This window comes from Gopherus evgoodei, chromosome 1 (genome assembly GCF_007399415.2).
Source record: "Gopherus evgoodei ecotype Sinaloan lineage chromosome 1, rGopEvg1_v1.p, whole genome shotgun sequence".
In the NCBI taxonomy this organism is placed as follows: Eukaryota; Metazoa; Chordata; order Testudines; family Testudinidae; genus Gopherus; species Gopherus evgoodei.
In genome coordinates, this window is record NC_044322.1 from 284,810,045 (window position 1) to 284,825,391 (window position 15,347).

The 15,347-nt window shown below is 39.3% G+C and overlaps 1 long non-coding RNA gene across 1 annotated transcript in view; it reads right to left on the bottom strand.

The window, feature by feature from the left end:
* Positions 1-11,895: 11,895 nt before the first annotated feature.
* Positions 11,896-15,347, bottom strand: part of LOC115647182 — a 59,202-nt gene continuing 55,750 nt past the window's right edge. The window contains exons 2-3 of the long non-coding RNA XR_003999227.1: positions 13,079-13,197; positions 11,896-11,955 (exon numbers count right to left, since the gene is read on the bottom strand). This is a non-coding gene — a long non-coding RNA (uncharacterized LOC115647182). The remainder of the gene's footprint in view (positions 11,956-13,078; positions 13,198-15,347) is intronic.

The window sequence follows — 15,347 nt, forward strand, 5'->3', positions numbered from 1 at the left end:
AACTACTTTTTTAATTTTATGTGCCATCAATCTGGTTCCATTTTGGTTTAGGTGGATCCTTTCCCTCCTGTATAGGCCATTCCTTCTGCAAAAGGTTCCCCAATTCCTAATAAACTTAAACCTCTCCTCCCTTGTGGCCCCATGTGTGGAACTGGAAACTTTTAAGATAATGTTACCATGAAGGTCCCAAACTTTAATCTCTTACCTAGCAGCCTAAATTTGGCCTTTCCCTATGTCATTGGTACCTACATGTACCATGACCAGTGGTTCCTCCCTAGCACTATATATAGTGCTAATCTAAATATCTCATGAGATCTCCGACCTTTGCACCCATCAGGCAATTCACATAGTTCAGTTTGTGATGACAATCTAGATTTCTAATAACTGAATCCCATACTTCTATTGCCTGACTCTTAACACAGGGAGGGATAGCATCAGTGCAAGAGGATATCTGATATCATCTCGGAGGTGGGTCCCAATTATTGGATCATTTCCCTCTGCTCCAATTTGATACCCTCCTGCTCTGAGACTTCCCTCCTCTTTAACAGCACTGGTGTTATCAGACAAGAGATGGGACTGCTCGACAATGTCTTTAAATGTATCATCTGTGTACTTCTGTCTTAGCTCTTCCAGTTCAGCCACTCTGGCCTCAGCAGCCCATACTAAGTTTCTGAGACCTGTGAGTTGATTGCACTGCATGCAAAGCTATGCTGCTTGCCCTCAAGGAAGGTAATCCTACATGGTGCACTCAATGCAACAAACTTGGTGGCCCTGCTGCTAGTCTTCTGCTTGCATTTTTACTCATGGGAGTTTAATGTTTCTTTATTTTATGCCACAAATCCTAAATTTGGCAATTAATTGGAAAGGTACCAAATCCTCATGAAAAGTGTTATAATCCCTTGGACTCTTCCCACTGCAACCAAACTCTCCTTACCTTGACAACTCACTCAGTTGCTGTGCTTCCTCATTCTGTCATGGGATCTTTTTGCTCAATGGAGCTCTCTCAGGAGGTCTCTAAATTTATACCTCTGGTTTGGCCACACACCTCTTCCACCTCCTGGTGCTTGCTAGGGTCCTGGCCTCAGTCATGTGACCTCATAGCGTTAACAGAGTCAGTCATAGAGTTTAAGGCCAGAAGAGGCCACCAGCACATCCAGTCTGACCTGTATATCACAGGCCACTAACACATGCGCACTAAACCTAGTCCCTCAAGTCTTCGGCTAACCCTTCATGACCTTCTAAATTCTGTGCCTGACACATTCCTCCAAAGCCTAGCAAGCATGTATCACTAAGTTAGCAAGCTAAAGCTTAGCAACTTAGAGAGCTGGTTCATCAAAGTTCAAATCTCAGTCAGAGTTTACTGCAGCCTTCTCACTGATTCAGAAACATTTTGATAAGGGCTGCACATTAAACTACCAAAAATTTTCATTTAATTTAAAAGTAAAACAAAAAATAAACATTTGGACAATTTTTTTCAAGTTGTATAAAAGTTTAGAGTACCAGAATTCTTTTCTCTTATTTCTACAATGTTGAACAGTTTCTCATAGGTGCAGGGATTTTCTTTTTAGTTTTTCTTCCACTTGAAAAATAAGTGTAATGAAATCTAAAGCAGTAAACATAAAATATATGGAAAGGATTTTTTCCCCCTAAACACTAAAAGTGTTATAATAGCTGTCTACCTTTCTCCTGTAAGACATCAGCTGTATACAATCCTCTGAAAAGGTTACAAGTCCTCTCTGCAGAAGTATCACTAGGATCTGGAAACCACAACAACGAAGTGAATAAGTAATCAATGTGAAGCATGCTTTTTTTTTTGAAATGCTACATAGGATTGTATTAACAGGAGTAGCAGGGTAATCATTCTCTTCAACTGGTACTGGTTACAGCTCAATTAGAATATTCTGTAGAGTTCTGGGCAGCACTCTTGGTTTAAAAAGAGAAATTCAAGTTGAAAATCACCAAAGCTAATATAAATGTTTGGAAAATAAAGTTAAGGGAACTAGGCATGTTCATTCTGGGGGAAAGATGTCTAGCAAGAATATACAATGCTTCAGACATGTCAGAACAGGAAGTGTGCTTAAAATATTCCAGTTAGAAATGGCAGGCTAGTGACATGCTAGCTAGTGCCAAGAACCTGTCATCCAATCATATTTAAATGTTATACCTAGGCTCATCAATTCAATGGAGCAGAGCCAAGTACTGCTAATTAGCACAATGATGAATATAATATCCATTCATGACCCACGTTTGATTGAGTTTGTTCCAAAGAGTTGCCATCCTCTAGTTCATAAATTTATGGTGCAGTGGTAGCCTTAGAGGTCAATTTTTATAGACGTTTTAAACCTTTATTTTGTGGTATTGTGTTTTTGGTTTTTTAATCACCTCCTTGAATGCCAAAGACAGAATACCAACATTGAGCACTGTTTGAATTTTCCATGGCAAATTGATGAAAAATAGAATTCTGACAGGTAATTCATCTGTATCAGTCACCCCATTGGGTAACTTTTTTTAACTGGATTGTCTTACTTTTCTTTGTACTACTTTTGCAAGAAATCTAAAACATTCTGGGACCTGTCCTTTGGCTGCATTATTGCTCCTTATGTGCTGATTCCTAGAATATCAGTTCTGCATCAGTAGTATTGCCTGTAGAGCATTTTATGACTTTGGCTATAATGGAAAAAAATTACCAAGTCAAACCCAGTGACTCCAAATTAGGGCTGTCAATTAATTGCTGTTAACTAAAATTAATCATGATTAACTGAAATTAATCAGTTTTAATCATACTATTACATTTCAATTGATATTCTATTGTTATACATTTTTGGATGTTTTTCTACATTTTCAAATATATTGTATTCTGTGTTTTAATTAAAATTGAAGTGTACAGTGCTCAGTCTCTTTTTACAGTGCAAATATTGAAAGCAAAAATATTATTTATTTTGTTTATATTTTTCAATTATCTCATGCAAGTACTGTAATGCAATCTGTTGTGAAATGTTTTTGAGTGCAGTTGTGTAACAAATCTAAAATTTTAGAGTCTGCATGTATGCTCAGTCCTACTTCTTTTTCAGCCAGTCACTAAGACACTACATTTACAGAAGATAATGCTGCCCACTATGTCACCTGAAAAGGAGAATAGGCCTTTGTATGGCACTATTGTGGCTGGCATCACAAGATGTTTATGTGCCAGATGCACTAAAGATTTGTTTGCCCCTTCAGCCACCATTCCAGAGGACATGCTTCCATGCTGACAACAGATTCTGCTCAATAATAACAATCCAAAGCAGTGTGGACTGACACACATTCATTTTCATCATCTGAGTCAGATGCCACCAGCAGTAGGTTGACTCTAAATATTTGACTCCTCCTCCCAATTCAAGATGGGTTCCCCTTGCCACTCCCCTCCCCCAAATTTATATCTGTAGTGGGACCTAAATTCTATTCTCTGGACAGCCCTTGTTCAAAGCCTGTTGATGATCTATGTGGGGATGGGATGGTGAGTTCCATGATGTGAAGGCTTCTTTAAATCTATCATTTTTTCAGTATAAAATTGAGCTTAAATTATTGTATGGTCAGTCAAAGAATATTTCACAATTCAGTCATTCATCACACATTTTGCCTTTATAACCCACTGGCCACTGTGGGTCATGCATCCCACTCTGTACCCAGTCCAAGGCATGGGAGTCTGACAACTGTCAGTTTGAGACCATGTCATTTTAGCATCAGTTATAAAGACTCTGCTTTTAGCTCTGGAGATCATCAATTCAATCCCTAATTTTGGCCAAGCTGGTAATACGTGTCTTAGGTGTCATACATCAGCATGTTGGACGGTTGAGTTAGCCTTCATGTGGAGAGGAATGGGGGTCATGGAGGCAGGGGGAAATAGGCACAGTTGCTGGTGTAATGCAGACATGTCCTGAACTGGGGTGTGAGCAGCCAGGCCTAGTGGCCAGACCAGGAGCATCCATGCCTGCTGATTGGAGTAGGAGTCAGATCAAAAGAATGGGACCAAAGGATAGAGCCAGAGTCAGGAACCAATCAGGACTGGAGTAGACTGGGCAGGACAGGAGCAAGGCAAGATCAGATGGACTGGTAAATCAGGCAAAGCTGTTGCAAAGCTGTTCTCATAGGCTGCTTGAAGACTGAGCAGGCAGAGTTGTAAGGCCTCATTCCTAACCATAGGAACACATGGCTATATCCAGTTTCCATAAGTCCATGAGCAGATACAGTGTTTTGGGAAGTAAGTGATGACAGGCTCCTGCATGGAGGTTCTCTCCATAAGACAGGTTATATTTTGACTACTAAACATGGAAGGTTGCTCTTGGTGTATGTACTTCTGGAAACTTTTTTTTAAAAATGGGGATGATAAAGTGTAGAAGAACATACTAAGGCATTTCACAGCCTCTCAATGTAACCTGTTCATTAATACACTTTATATCCTCTACAGAAGCTAAGGCAAGACTGCCAGATAGTCTGATTTAGTGATGCACTAATTCCATGAATTTCTGGAATGGAAATAATACATTCACTAGGGAATAGCTAGACCTAGTATCTATGGCCTGGTGATGTTTTGTAAATAAGGCTAAAATGACCTCGGCTAGAAACTGATCCAAATTGTTTCGAGTAATCTTGTACAAAGATGTTCAGCTCATTTGTGTCAGTCTTACTAAATGTTATTAATCTGCAGTTACCTAAAATTTGATGGGTGATGGTTCAGGACTGTTGACAGGACTTCCTGGACAAAAGGATGTACGTTAGAATGCATACAACTGCCAGGGTGGGAGGTAATGACACCTAAAGAAACATCACAGGAGTGGCATGGGAACTGAACTGTTTGAAATTGGTATGGTACTTTGAAACCAAGATGACGCAGAGATGCTGTGGGAACATGACTACGCATTTCAACAGAAGATATCAGCAAGAGTATCAATTGAATGAGCTAAACCAAGGACTCATTAAAGAAGTTTTAACTGTATATAATTGACTTACTTCCTTAAAAGCAAGATGTACTAATAACATGTAGGATACGTGCTGTATAAAGTAAAAGAGGCCAAAAATGACTAACCCAATCCCAAAATGTGTGATGCACGCAATGTATGTCTAAATGTACATAAAGGAAGAGGCTTTTTGTGTAATCCCCTATGCTTAAGCGTCAACAGTTCCAGTGTTGTTGGTGTGCTGATTGGAGTCAAACTGAGTTCTTGGGGAAACAAGTGGATAAGGTCTCAGAGGCTACCCTAACACTGGCAGCACATCAACAGTGACCTGAGCTATAATATTGTACACAACACACATGGGAGAGCAAAGTTTGTGTCTTGAGCTCTGCACTCTGTAAATGGAAGAGCCCACCAACCTTAGGAGATGGAGAGGAAGGCATTGGGAAGAAGTATAGAGCGAGTGAGGGAGCTGCATGCAGTCTCACCCTTCTCTTTCGTAAAATGGTATTACTTGGGTACTCAGATTATTTTGAGGGCTGTTTTACATCCTCTTTTGTCACTGAACCAAACAAGCAAGGCTTATCTTTCACTTTTGCCTTTCTTCAAAGTGCTGACCTAACATAAATTGTGTGGCCATCATGACAAATGCATCTACACTCTCCTACAGTATAGTTTAGAGTGAGAACAAACACTACTCTATAATTGTTAAAATTGCAGTGAGCCAGCTAAAAGCTTTGCCATATTGTGCTCTCCCTTTGCTTAAGCTATAATAGCACCTGTACAAGCAATGTAGCTACCTTTAGAAAGTAGCAGTGCAGGGATAATAAGTTAGAAATGGCCAACAATTTAAAAAGAAATGAGTCTACTGTTACAAATTAATTGCAGTGTATTGTTAGTAATAGCTATGACAGCTGCTTGCTGTTACTTGCAACCAAAGGGCCAGTATGACTGAATTGAGAAAGGATTGGCCTAAATCTTCTGAGTTCACTGCATTCTCTCCCAGAACGAACAGTGTCACTGTCCTTTTATGGTTTCAAATAAAACCCTTGTTTTTGGGTTCCTGAGGCTAGATTTATTTTGCTGCTATCATGCTAACTGGATACATACACCAAAGATGGCTTCATGGCATTTAATTCAAACAGTCCAACTAGATTAGTTGAGGGAATGTATAGACAAAGTAATCCATATGTCTGGGAATGCTGGAAAGGAGGAAAACACTGCATATGAAAATAACTGAAAAACAATAAGATGCTGGATTCAATAAAGCAGCTTGGAAATGAGAGATGCCTCACTGAGACTTACAGGGCTCAATCTACAATCAAGATTTTGATGGCCAATTTCTAACCATTGAATATATGAGGGACATATGAGCTGTAGCAAAATTGAAGAAGCTGGTTTTATCTTGCATCAACACTTCAGTCCCAGCATAAGCTTGAGCAAATTCCATGTTGCTCTAAACTGTGCTGGCTTGAAGCAGATTCCTAGAAATTACTATGGCAGCAAGAGTTATGGGATCTTGGTATCCGTCATCCAATCCTCAACATACCATCATGCCAGGGCAGTCTAGGAATAGATGACTAGAGTGGCAGTGGCAGTTGAAAATTCCCCCATGATATCCTCACATGCCCACTTAAAGTTGCCTTAGTTATCCTGTGTCTCCCAAGTGACACAAAAAGGACTCAATGGGCTGCAAATATATCCCTATATGTGTGTTAGCTTTTTTGGATATATGTTAAAAGATCATTAAGGTTGTAAAGTCAAGTACTCAAAAGTTAGGAAATGCTATAATTAAGGTTGGCTGCATAACCTTAATTCAGCCCAATTATGCGTATATATTCTGATATGCCCTGGCTCCTGCCCTCTTCTACTTCTTCTCCAAGTCCAACTCCTCCCACTCCCCATGCCAAAACTCCTATCTCCTTTCCTGCTCTACTCCCCAACTTCTGGCTCCTGCAAACTCTTTCCCCTGATTTTGGTGCCTGTGTTCAGCACCAGAGCAGCCCCAACCTGCTGGGAGTGAAAGAAGTAATGACAGGGAAAGTCCTGCTCAGCCTCTGCACTCCCAGGCTGTAACATGTTCAGTCAGACTGTAGGCATGGTGCATTTGCAGTCTAGTAAGCCCACAGGAGGTGTGATAGGGATGGAATCTTCAGTGTTTAGCTGCGAAGTTCTACTGAGCATGTGTGAACTGAGATTTTTCTGAGCTTTACAACTTGAGCAAAGATTCATGGGAATGGCAAGGCATGACATCTCTGATACAAACAGCTGCCCATCACCACCAAATTTCAAGTTCCTTCAAAGCAGGGAAGTGCTAGAGGTTCTCAACGAAACAGTTGCAAGAATTTTTTTAACATGGGCAGAACAACCTTGTTCTCAGAAACAAAAGAACTATCTTGGCTGAAACTTTCCAAAAGAACAAAAATTCTCCCTGAGGCAGACATCTAGCATGGAAAACTTCAGCCCAAATGACTAAGGTTTAGTAAGGTTATAATAAACTGAAAATAGGTTATTAAAATGGGAAGTGTTGGGCCACCTTAATAAGTGGTGCTACAGGTCCATCTAGAATAAAGCAACAGAATGTTATACCTTCAGAATCACATGTCAAAACTCATCTGTCCTAGTGGAAAAGACCTTATAACCCTGTCTGATAGGGAGGAGTATTAAAAAAATCCAAATAATTCTTACACAGCCAATATTATATAGTGAGAGTTGCCTATAGTATAATGAGGATGCATGGATCAGCAGGAGCTCCTGGAGGAAATGTTAACAAGATTAATTGACAGCTTGTACTTGATTTCTCTGGGAGCAGGGGTTATAAAATAGCAGGGAACTAGCTGAGGCAAGGTAGAGGCTGAAAGAAATCTGATTGGTTCCAGGCCTGTGTAAAACAAGTTCTCTTTTTGCCATGGGTTAAAGCCTGTGGGAGTTCTGGGTGTGCATTCAAAGACAGCATTTGATACATTTACTATACAAATCCATATTCTTTCCTACTTATGAAATACTGAAATAATTATGGATATTTTTATACATAAATTATATGGTAACTTTTTTTTAAAATGGCCTGCTCTGGTTGCCTCAATATCTGGATGCCCATTTACCCTCTAAAAATCAGGCCCCTTAAAGCTGTTTCATTGGCAACCCAATATTAGTCACTTTTAAAAATCTGGGTCCAAATAATGACATTAAGCATTCTATTAGTCATCCTTTTTGTATAAAATTGCCACCTAGTAATTGTCCTGGATAAGATGGGGGAGGGGAAGCAAGAAAAATAAAGGGAAAACAGTAAGAATGAACAGGACATAAAAACATCATTGGATTTTTATTTATATTTTCCATTATTAGCATTACACATAAGACAGTGATTATCTAGAGGCTTGTGGTATCCGTGTCTATTTATTTCCTATTGACACTTAGCCAGTGACAATCATGTTCACTAAATAAATTTATAAGCTTCGCTCTCAGAGGCTGAACAAAAGATGCACAATAACATTGCAAAAAGTAATATTGGTGTTATCTTGGAACGATTTGTAAATTTAGCTCACTACTATTAGACACTTCCTCTGAAGGCAATCCGGGCTTTCTAAATCTATTCAAGCTTCTTTTAAAATGTTGTTGTCATTCTTTAAGACATATTATCTTGCTTTGAATAACATTTACATTCAGAGACCTGCTCTAAGCACCTTTGGGACATGGCTAATCTTTTTTCTTTTGAGAACTATATGAATAATTATATTCCCCCCTTTCATTTTTTCATACATCCTATTTTTGAGATGTATTAAAAATGTTGGACCAGATCCTCAATAGCTATAAATAAGGATAGCACCAATGGAGCTCTGCCCATTTGCACCAGCTGTGGAGATGGTCCCTTGTTCTCAATCTTATCCCTTTATGAAGAAAAAGATTCTGCCAGCCTTTGTGTGTCTAGGTCTTAGCAGACCATAATAATGATGCCTTCTGCATTTCATCTTCATTTAATTACCATAACATATTACTACATTAATTACCTGTGTAAACAGGAAGATTCCTGCTTATACTAATGAGTGGGCCTAGCTAACAATGAAATACTTACTTGGCCGGGGTTTTTCCTTCTGAATCAGCAGCCATTCCTTTTCAGTGATTTAATCACTTCCTTTCCATTTAATTACTTTGAGGACTAATGGCAGGCAAGTGTTTTCTAATAATAGGCTGATCTACAAAGAACAGGAAGCTTTCCCTACATTCCAGGGGGAATTCACCACTTCCGATTGTAACGCTGCTAAATAATCATGTTTCCTTTAGCCATTAGGCCTCATATATCACCTTACAGTACTTGCTTAGGGTAAGGAAATGTCATGGGATCAACTGTTTGTTTGCAGTTCTGGCAGGAAAGTAAGTCAGTCCTCTCTTAACCTGGGCTATACAGAAAACGATGTCTTCCCAAACAAAGAATCATTAATGATTTTTGTAAGCAAAAACTTCTGCCAAAACCGAATCAACTTGCAAAACTGGGAAGCTTCCCTTGGTTGCTACATCAGTAGCTGGGGATAGCTATAAAAGCATCTGTAGTACACTAGAGTCCATCTGATCAGTTGATCCTACATTTTTAAGTTGGGTTTATTTTATTTGCAAGCCAGAGCTAAGATTTATGGCCTAGCATGTGTAAAAAATTAAAGGTATAGAAGATAGCTTTATCCTCATTCAAAACAAAAGTTATCTGTTGGAGTTACTTTACTTTACTCCACTAAAACACCCAAATAAAGCCCTTTATTTGACTCCTGATCTAGGCTTAGCCTATATTAGAAAAAGCTTGCAAATTTGCTATCCCACAAACCTTCCTAACGTAGAGATGGCTTACATCTGCCAAAAAATAAACAAAAAAAAAATCCTTACCCCATTACACTGGGCAAATAAGCAATATCAGGAGAAGCACTTTTATGCCAGTATAACTGGATCCATCTAGGGCTTCTGCTGGTATAGAATTGTCATTAAAGAAAAAATCACACCTGTGACATTGCTATATAAGCATTCTAAGGTAGATCCAGCCCTACAACTGCTCATTTCATTCTTATAAATCTTGACTGCATCAGGATTTAAGGCTTGATCCTGGAAGATGTTATGGCTGGTATGTAGTAAAAGCATTTTAAGAACATGAGTGATTCTACTGGCTTTGCTAAGTTTACTCTCAAGCTTAGTTATGGACAAGCCTGAGTATTTTGCTGGATTGGGACCAGGGTGAAGCTGGTTGGAAATCTTTCTGACAAATCATTTTTGTCAAAAAATGCTAGTTCATCAACCCCAGTACTGTTTGCACACACCCAACAAATAGCTTTGAAATTATTTTGGGGGTTTTATACAATGTTGTTTTTCTGGTTTGCATTTCAGAATCAAAGCTAATTAGACAGACAAAATTAAAATGTTTCAATTGACCCAAAATGTGGGTGGGGCATGGAAATGGCTTTTTGGTTGGCTGATATGGTTGAGATTTCAAATTTTTGGGCCCAACTCAGGACAGGAAAAAACTTGGCACTTTCAAATATTCACGAGACTAGAAACCCATTTCCCACCCAGCTCTATAGCAGAGTGTTCAACGCCTAGAGTGGAGCCCTTGTCTCCTTCTGCTCACTTCCCTGTGGGTCTGCAAGGTATAATCTCACCTCTGTGTTCAATGCACCAAAAAGATGTTGATTGAAATGCAGGTCTTTGCAGAGAACACTAAACTTTAAATGCAAAACACATTAAAATAGGCTGGTTTGGGTTGGTTTGTTTGTTAGCCTAGTGTTGGGTTTTTAATCTATAATGCTTTCTTTTCAAAAGTGGATATAAATACGCAACAACTTTTCTGTGTCACTCTGATCAAAGAATATTCATAAATGAAAGATTCACATCTCTCAAAATAATTGAGGCTTGGGGAACAATGTATAATACAAAGAAGGGTATCTTCCAGCTGAGGCTCAGCCAGAAGAACGTACCTTTCAGCTGTCCCTCATCAGAAGGGACAGACCTCATTTTGCAACCAGGAAACCTAGTGAAAATGATCTTACACCATCTCACTTTTTTCCCTGTAAATTTTCCACATTAATAATGTTGACTCATGAGACTGAGGCTTTTTTAGACATTGTTATTCTCAATAAATTACACCCCCCACCCCTGTTGTGTTCAATTTTTTTGCAGTATTTTCTGCATAATGGGTCTTTCTCCTACATTGGGGCCTCCACTATTTGAGAATGTAGAGCTACTGCCTATTCAAGGGTTCAAGAATCATCTGTGGTAAGGTGCAGAAGTACAAACATGGCCACTGCAGACACTGGATGGGGGAGAGGAATATTCCGCTAATGAGATTCATTGGGTCCATTGTCTGGCCAATCACTAGCAGATAAAAACACTCTATTTATATAAAGGGTTGAAGTATATCTTTAAAAAGAGAGGTTGTTTCAGTTAGCAATTTTGAGCCAGATTCTAATCTCCATTATACCGGTACAAATCAGTGTAACTTCACTAAAATCAGTGGCATAACTCTAGCCTTATGCTGGTGTAAATAAGACTATATTCTTGACCACTGCATATGAACATCAAAGCTGTTAGGCACCTTTGTACAATTCAACATTTCAAATGGAGACCAGTCTTACAGTCTAGTGATAACCTATTTATTAAGCACCCCATCCAGTGACCAAGATACTTGGATGCTGCACAAACAGTTACAATCAAAATGCGAAGAAGATCATAAAATACACAGCAGTGGTTGTGCAAGAAACAACTTCTGAAAATGGAATTTAAAAATGAGGGGCCAATGTTGCTATTGAGGCGGGTTGCCCCTATCCTTTAGGATGGTCTCCATCCCAGGGACCATCATACCAAAGTCACCAGCCAACCAAAGGTGAGATGATAGAATCCCTAAAAGATAGACACACTCAGTGCACAGACACATAGCAGACTGCGAGTCTTCCAGTAAGGAAGTGTGCCACAGCAAACTTCACGTGGTCCTTCAAAGCCAAAAAGATAATGGCTGCACAGCTGGGTCTTAAGGGCAGCAAGATTAAACCTGGCAAAAAAATGAAGGCAACATAGAGTTCCATAATAGAGAGAGAGGGATCTGAAAAGAAAGGTCAGTGGCAACAGTTTTTAGTGGTCAGCCTCATTTATGAAGAGTTTGCAGTAGGCATATTTTAATATCTTACTAGCAGAAAAACAAGCACTTAGCACTGATACCCTGTGTCATACCAATATTTAAGTGGCGATCTTAAAGTCCTAGGTGTCTTTTCTGTGTTTTAAGGAGGGCTTATAATTTTATTGCTTCATGTCAATAACACCTTGAAAAATGCTAATAAAAGGAAATAAACTCTCTAAAGAAGCTTGAGAAAACTTTGAGGTAATTGTTTTATAGTGCTTCCATAGTAGTAATCGTGCCCGCTCTTGTATGGCAATATAATACAGATAAATGTCTGAGACTTAACTCTGCTCTAACAATCAAGGAGAACTGAAAGTATTTGGTGCGGGGGGGACCAGAATAGCTTAGAGGTTTTGGTAAGGTTATGGAACCTTCAACTCTAGGTTGCCAGTTCAAACCTTGTTGATAATGACCGGAAGTTGCTTGATGGCCCATTATATGAAATGAGTGGGTGGTGTTAGACTAACTCCTACTGAACAGGTGTCCACATCATTAAACCATCATTTGGAATCCCAGTTGTTGTGCCAAAGGTTGTATGAATGGTGAGAGAAAATGAGCTATAGCCTTGCCGCTATGGTTAGTCTGACATTGCTGGGTTGATGCATTTTCATGGGGCAGACTACACCATTATTGCACATGCTATGCTTATTCAGTGGATCAATAAAGGATGTGTGTTCTCAGAGCTGTTGATTTAGAACATTTTAAGACAAAGCCATACACTGAAGTAGTTGTTATACCTTATTAATTATTTGACATGATGGTATGTCCTAGAGGAGAAGGACACTTCCAAAACGTATTTACAAGGGTTGAACATTTACATGGATAAGAACAACCACGCAAGTTACAATACAGTAGTAGGGTATTTAAAAAACAGAGTTTTGGAAGGGGTATAACCTCTTGTGCTTCTGGGAATAAGTCAACCTCTGGGTAATGTAAGAAGGAAAATTTCCCCTGTGGGCAGGTAATTCCATAACTGTCTATTGCAGGGTTTGCCTACCTGGACCAATGGTTTGGAATTTCCGTACTTGATCAATGGTGCAGTCCAAGTGTACCACTTCATCCGAGTGTACCACTACACTTTCTGGCTGTAGGCAACTCTTTACATGACCAGTAGCTCTGGGAGAGAAACCGTTTAATCAGGATTAAATCACAACAGCTCACCTCCATCCTGACAATAGGAATGTCTTGCTCCAAGTCGTGAGGTGGACATCAACAGTGAATCAGTGACCAGCCAGATACTTCTCCCCTCTGCCACCCCCAGCATCAGCAAAGAGGTCCACACACAATGGTCCCTCATGAACTACGTAAATGGTGAAAATAGGAGCAGTCATGTTTGCAGCATCAGACCAGTTCTCTTTTGTACAAGGCCACAGTTGGATTTTTCCAAAGCATCCTATTCATAGCTGATATATATACTTCCCGTTGAAGCTACTTTTACTTTTCTCTAACACAGCTGACAGGACTTCTGATGCTAGCAGCTTTAGTATGGCAATGCTTAGCTGATTCATGTGCTGTAAATGTGGAACTTGTCTGTGGTGCAAAGCAACTTCTGTCTTTTAAGGTCAAGCAATGTGTAGTACAAAGAGAGAATATGTACATTATATAGAAAGCACATTGGACCAAATTCTTTTTTCATTTATACTAATGTAAATCTGGAGTAATACCACTGAAGTTGGTGGTAGTATGCTGGATTTACACTAGCTTTAAAGGAGAGCAGAATCTGGTCCATTATCGTTAATATTACAATATATCCCTGAATAATAGTACTGATCTAATTTCTTGAGATAATATATTAATATATCATATTTCTTTTCTTTCTTACTAATGTGATAGTCATGAATAGAAGAAGATGGCAAACTCTGTCTCATCCTGTCTGCTGAAAATTAGGTGAGAGAAAGGAAGTGGTAGCTTTGTTTTTGTTAAACAATGTAGAAAGTAAGTCATAGACATAATTGTTCAGAGAAAACATGAGTCAAATGCTAGACTAATTCCACTGATTTATGAGAGATTTTTCTTTCTTTGGCTCCTCCTGATGATATGCTAGGCAAATTTTGGATAGGAAAAGTGAAAAGGCAGAATTGTTTTTCTTTTTTATCCTCTGGCCCTGCAAAAATACATTGCAAAGCTTACATTTTATTTGCAGTCTTTGTCATTTTCAGTAACTTGCAGGCATTGTAAAAGTTTACCTCAGGAACATTTTCTCCCCCTTCATATTTTTGCTTGTTTTTTTCTGCTTGGTAAAGAATGAGTGCTGAGGGACTTCCCTTGCTCTGAGGACAGGGGATGTGCAACTTCCAAGTGCAAAAGGGAGATACACTATGTCCCTGATAATATAAGTGCTTACAGAAACTGTTCCAACATTGTCTCATTCACTGGCCTTCATCCAAGATGATGCTGCAGGTGATTGCATATAAATAGCAACAAACTGAGTGACTCTGCAACTGACATCAATTGGGCATCTTTTGCTTCAAATCAAACACACTGTATCGTGCTCCATACAAATTAACAGACACCTATTATGTCATCCAATAATTGTTTTCCATATTAGCAGGGGGAGACCCATAAAATGAAACCATCACAGTTCAATAAAACTGTATTCTCTCTCCAATCAGGAAAAGAGAAAAGGTCTCTTTATGGTAAGAGTGTGTAATTAAAAAACTTACAATGTTAGCAACATTTCACCATCAATTATTCAGTAATTTCATAAGATCTCCTCTCAGCAGCTCAGCTGAATCACTAGTTACATTGAACAGTCAAAAATATGTTAACAAAGCAGGTCAATTAGAGGCTAGAAGCAAAATTCCATTCTAAGATAATGGGGAATTGTATTAAATTCAAACCCTAATTACTGTCCAGCATGGTAAACACTCACTGTGATGGAGTTGGTACATCAGATTACAGGCCACAGAAAGTTACTTTAAAATCAGCATTTCCAGCAATTCTAGGACTGACCCTTTGTAAATCCTGACTAATACATTCTGGGTTAGATCATATCAGTTCCGTACAACTTTGAGTCATGGGAAAGGCAGAATTGCACGGCCTCAGGAGCAGCTCAGGGACTTCAGTGAGCTGCCATCCCTTCCTGGTGGGTGTGTGGCACTGGGGGCCATCCTTTAGAATGGTGTAATGTGCTGCAGCCAACCTGGTTTGCAGAATGATTCAGAGTGGAGGTTGAAACCAGGGCCTTGCCCCCTCCCTGTGCACTTTGAGGTAATATGAATGAACAGAGGGAGCAGTCCTTGGTCCTTGCACTGTGTGAGCAAGAG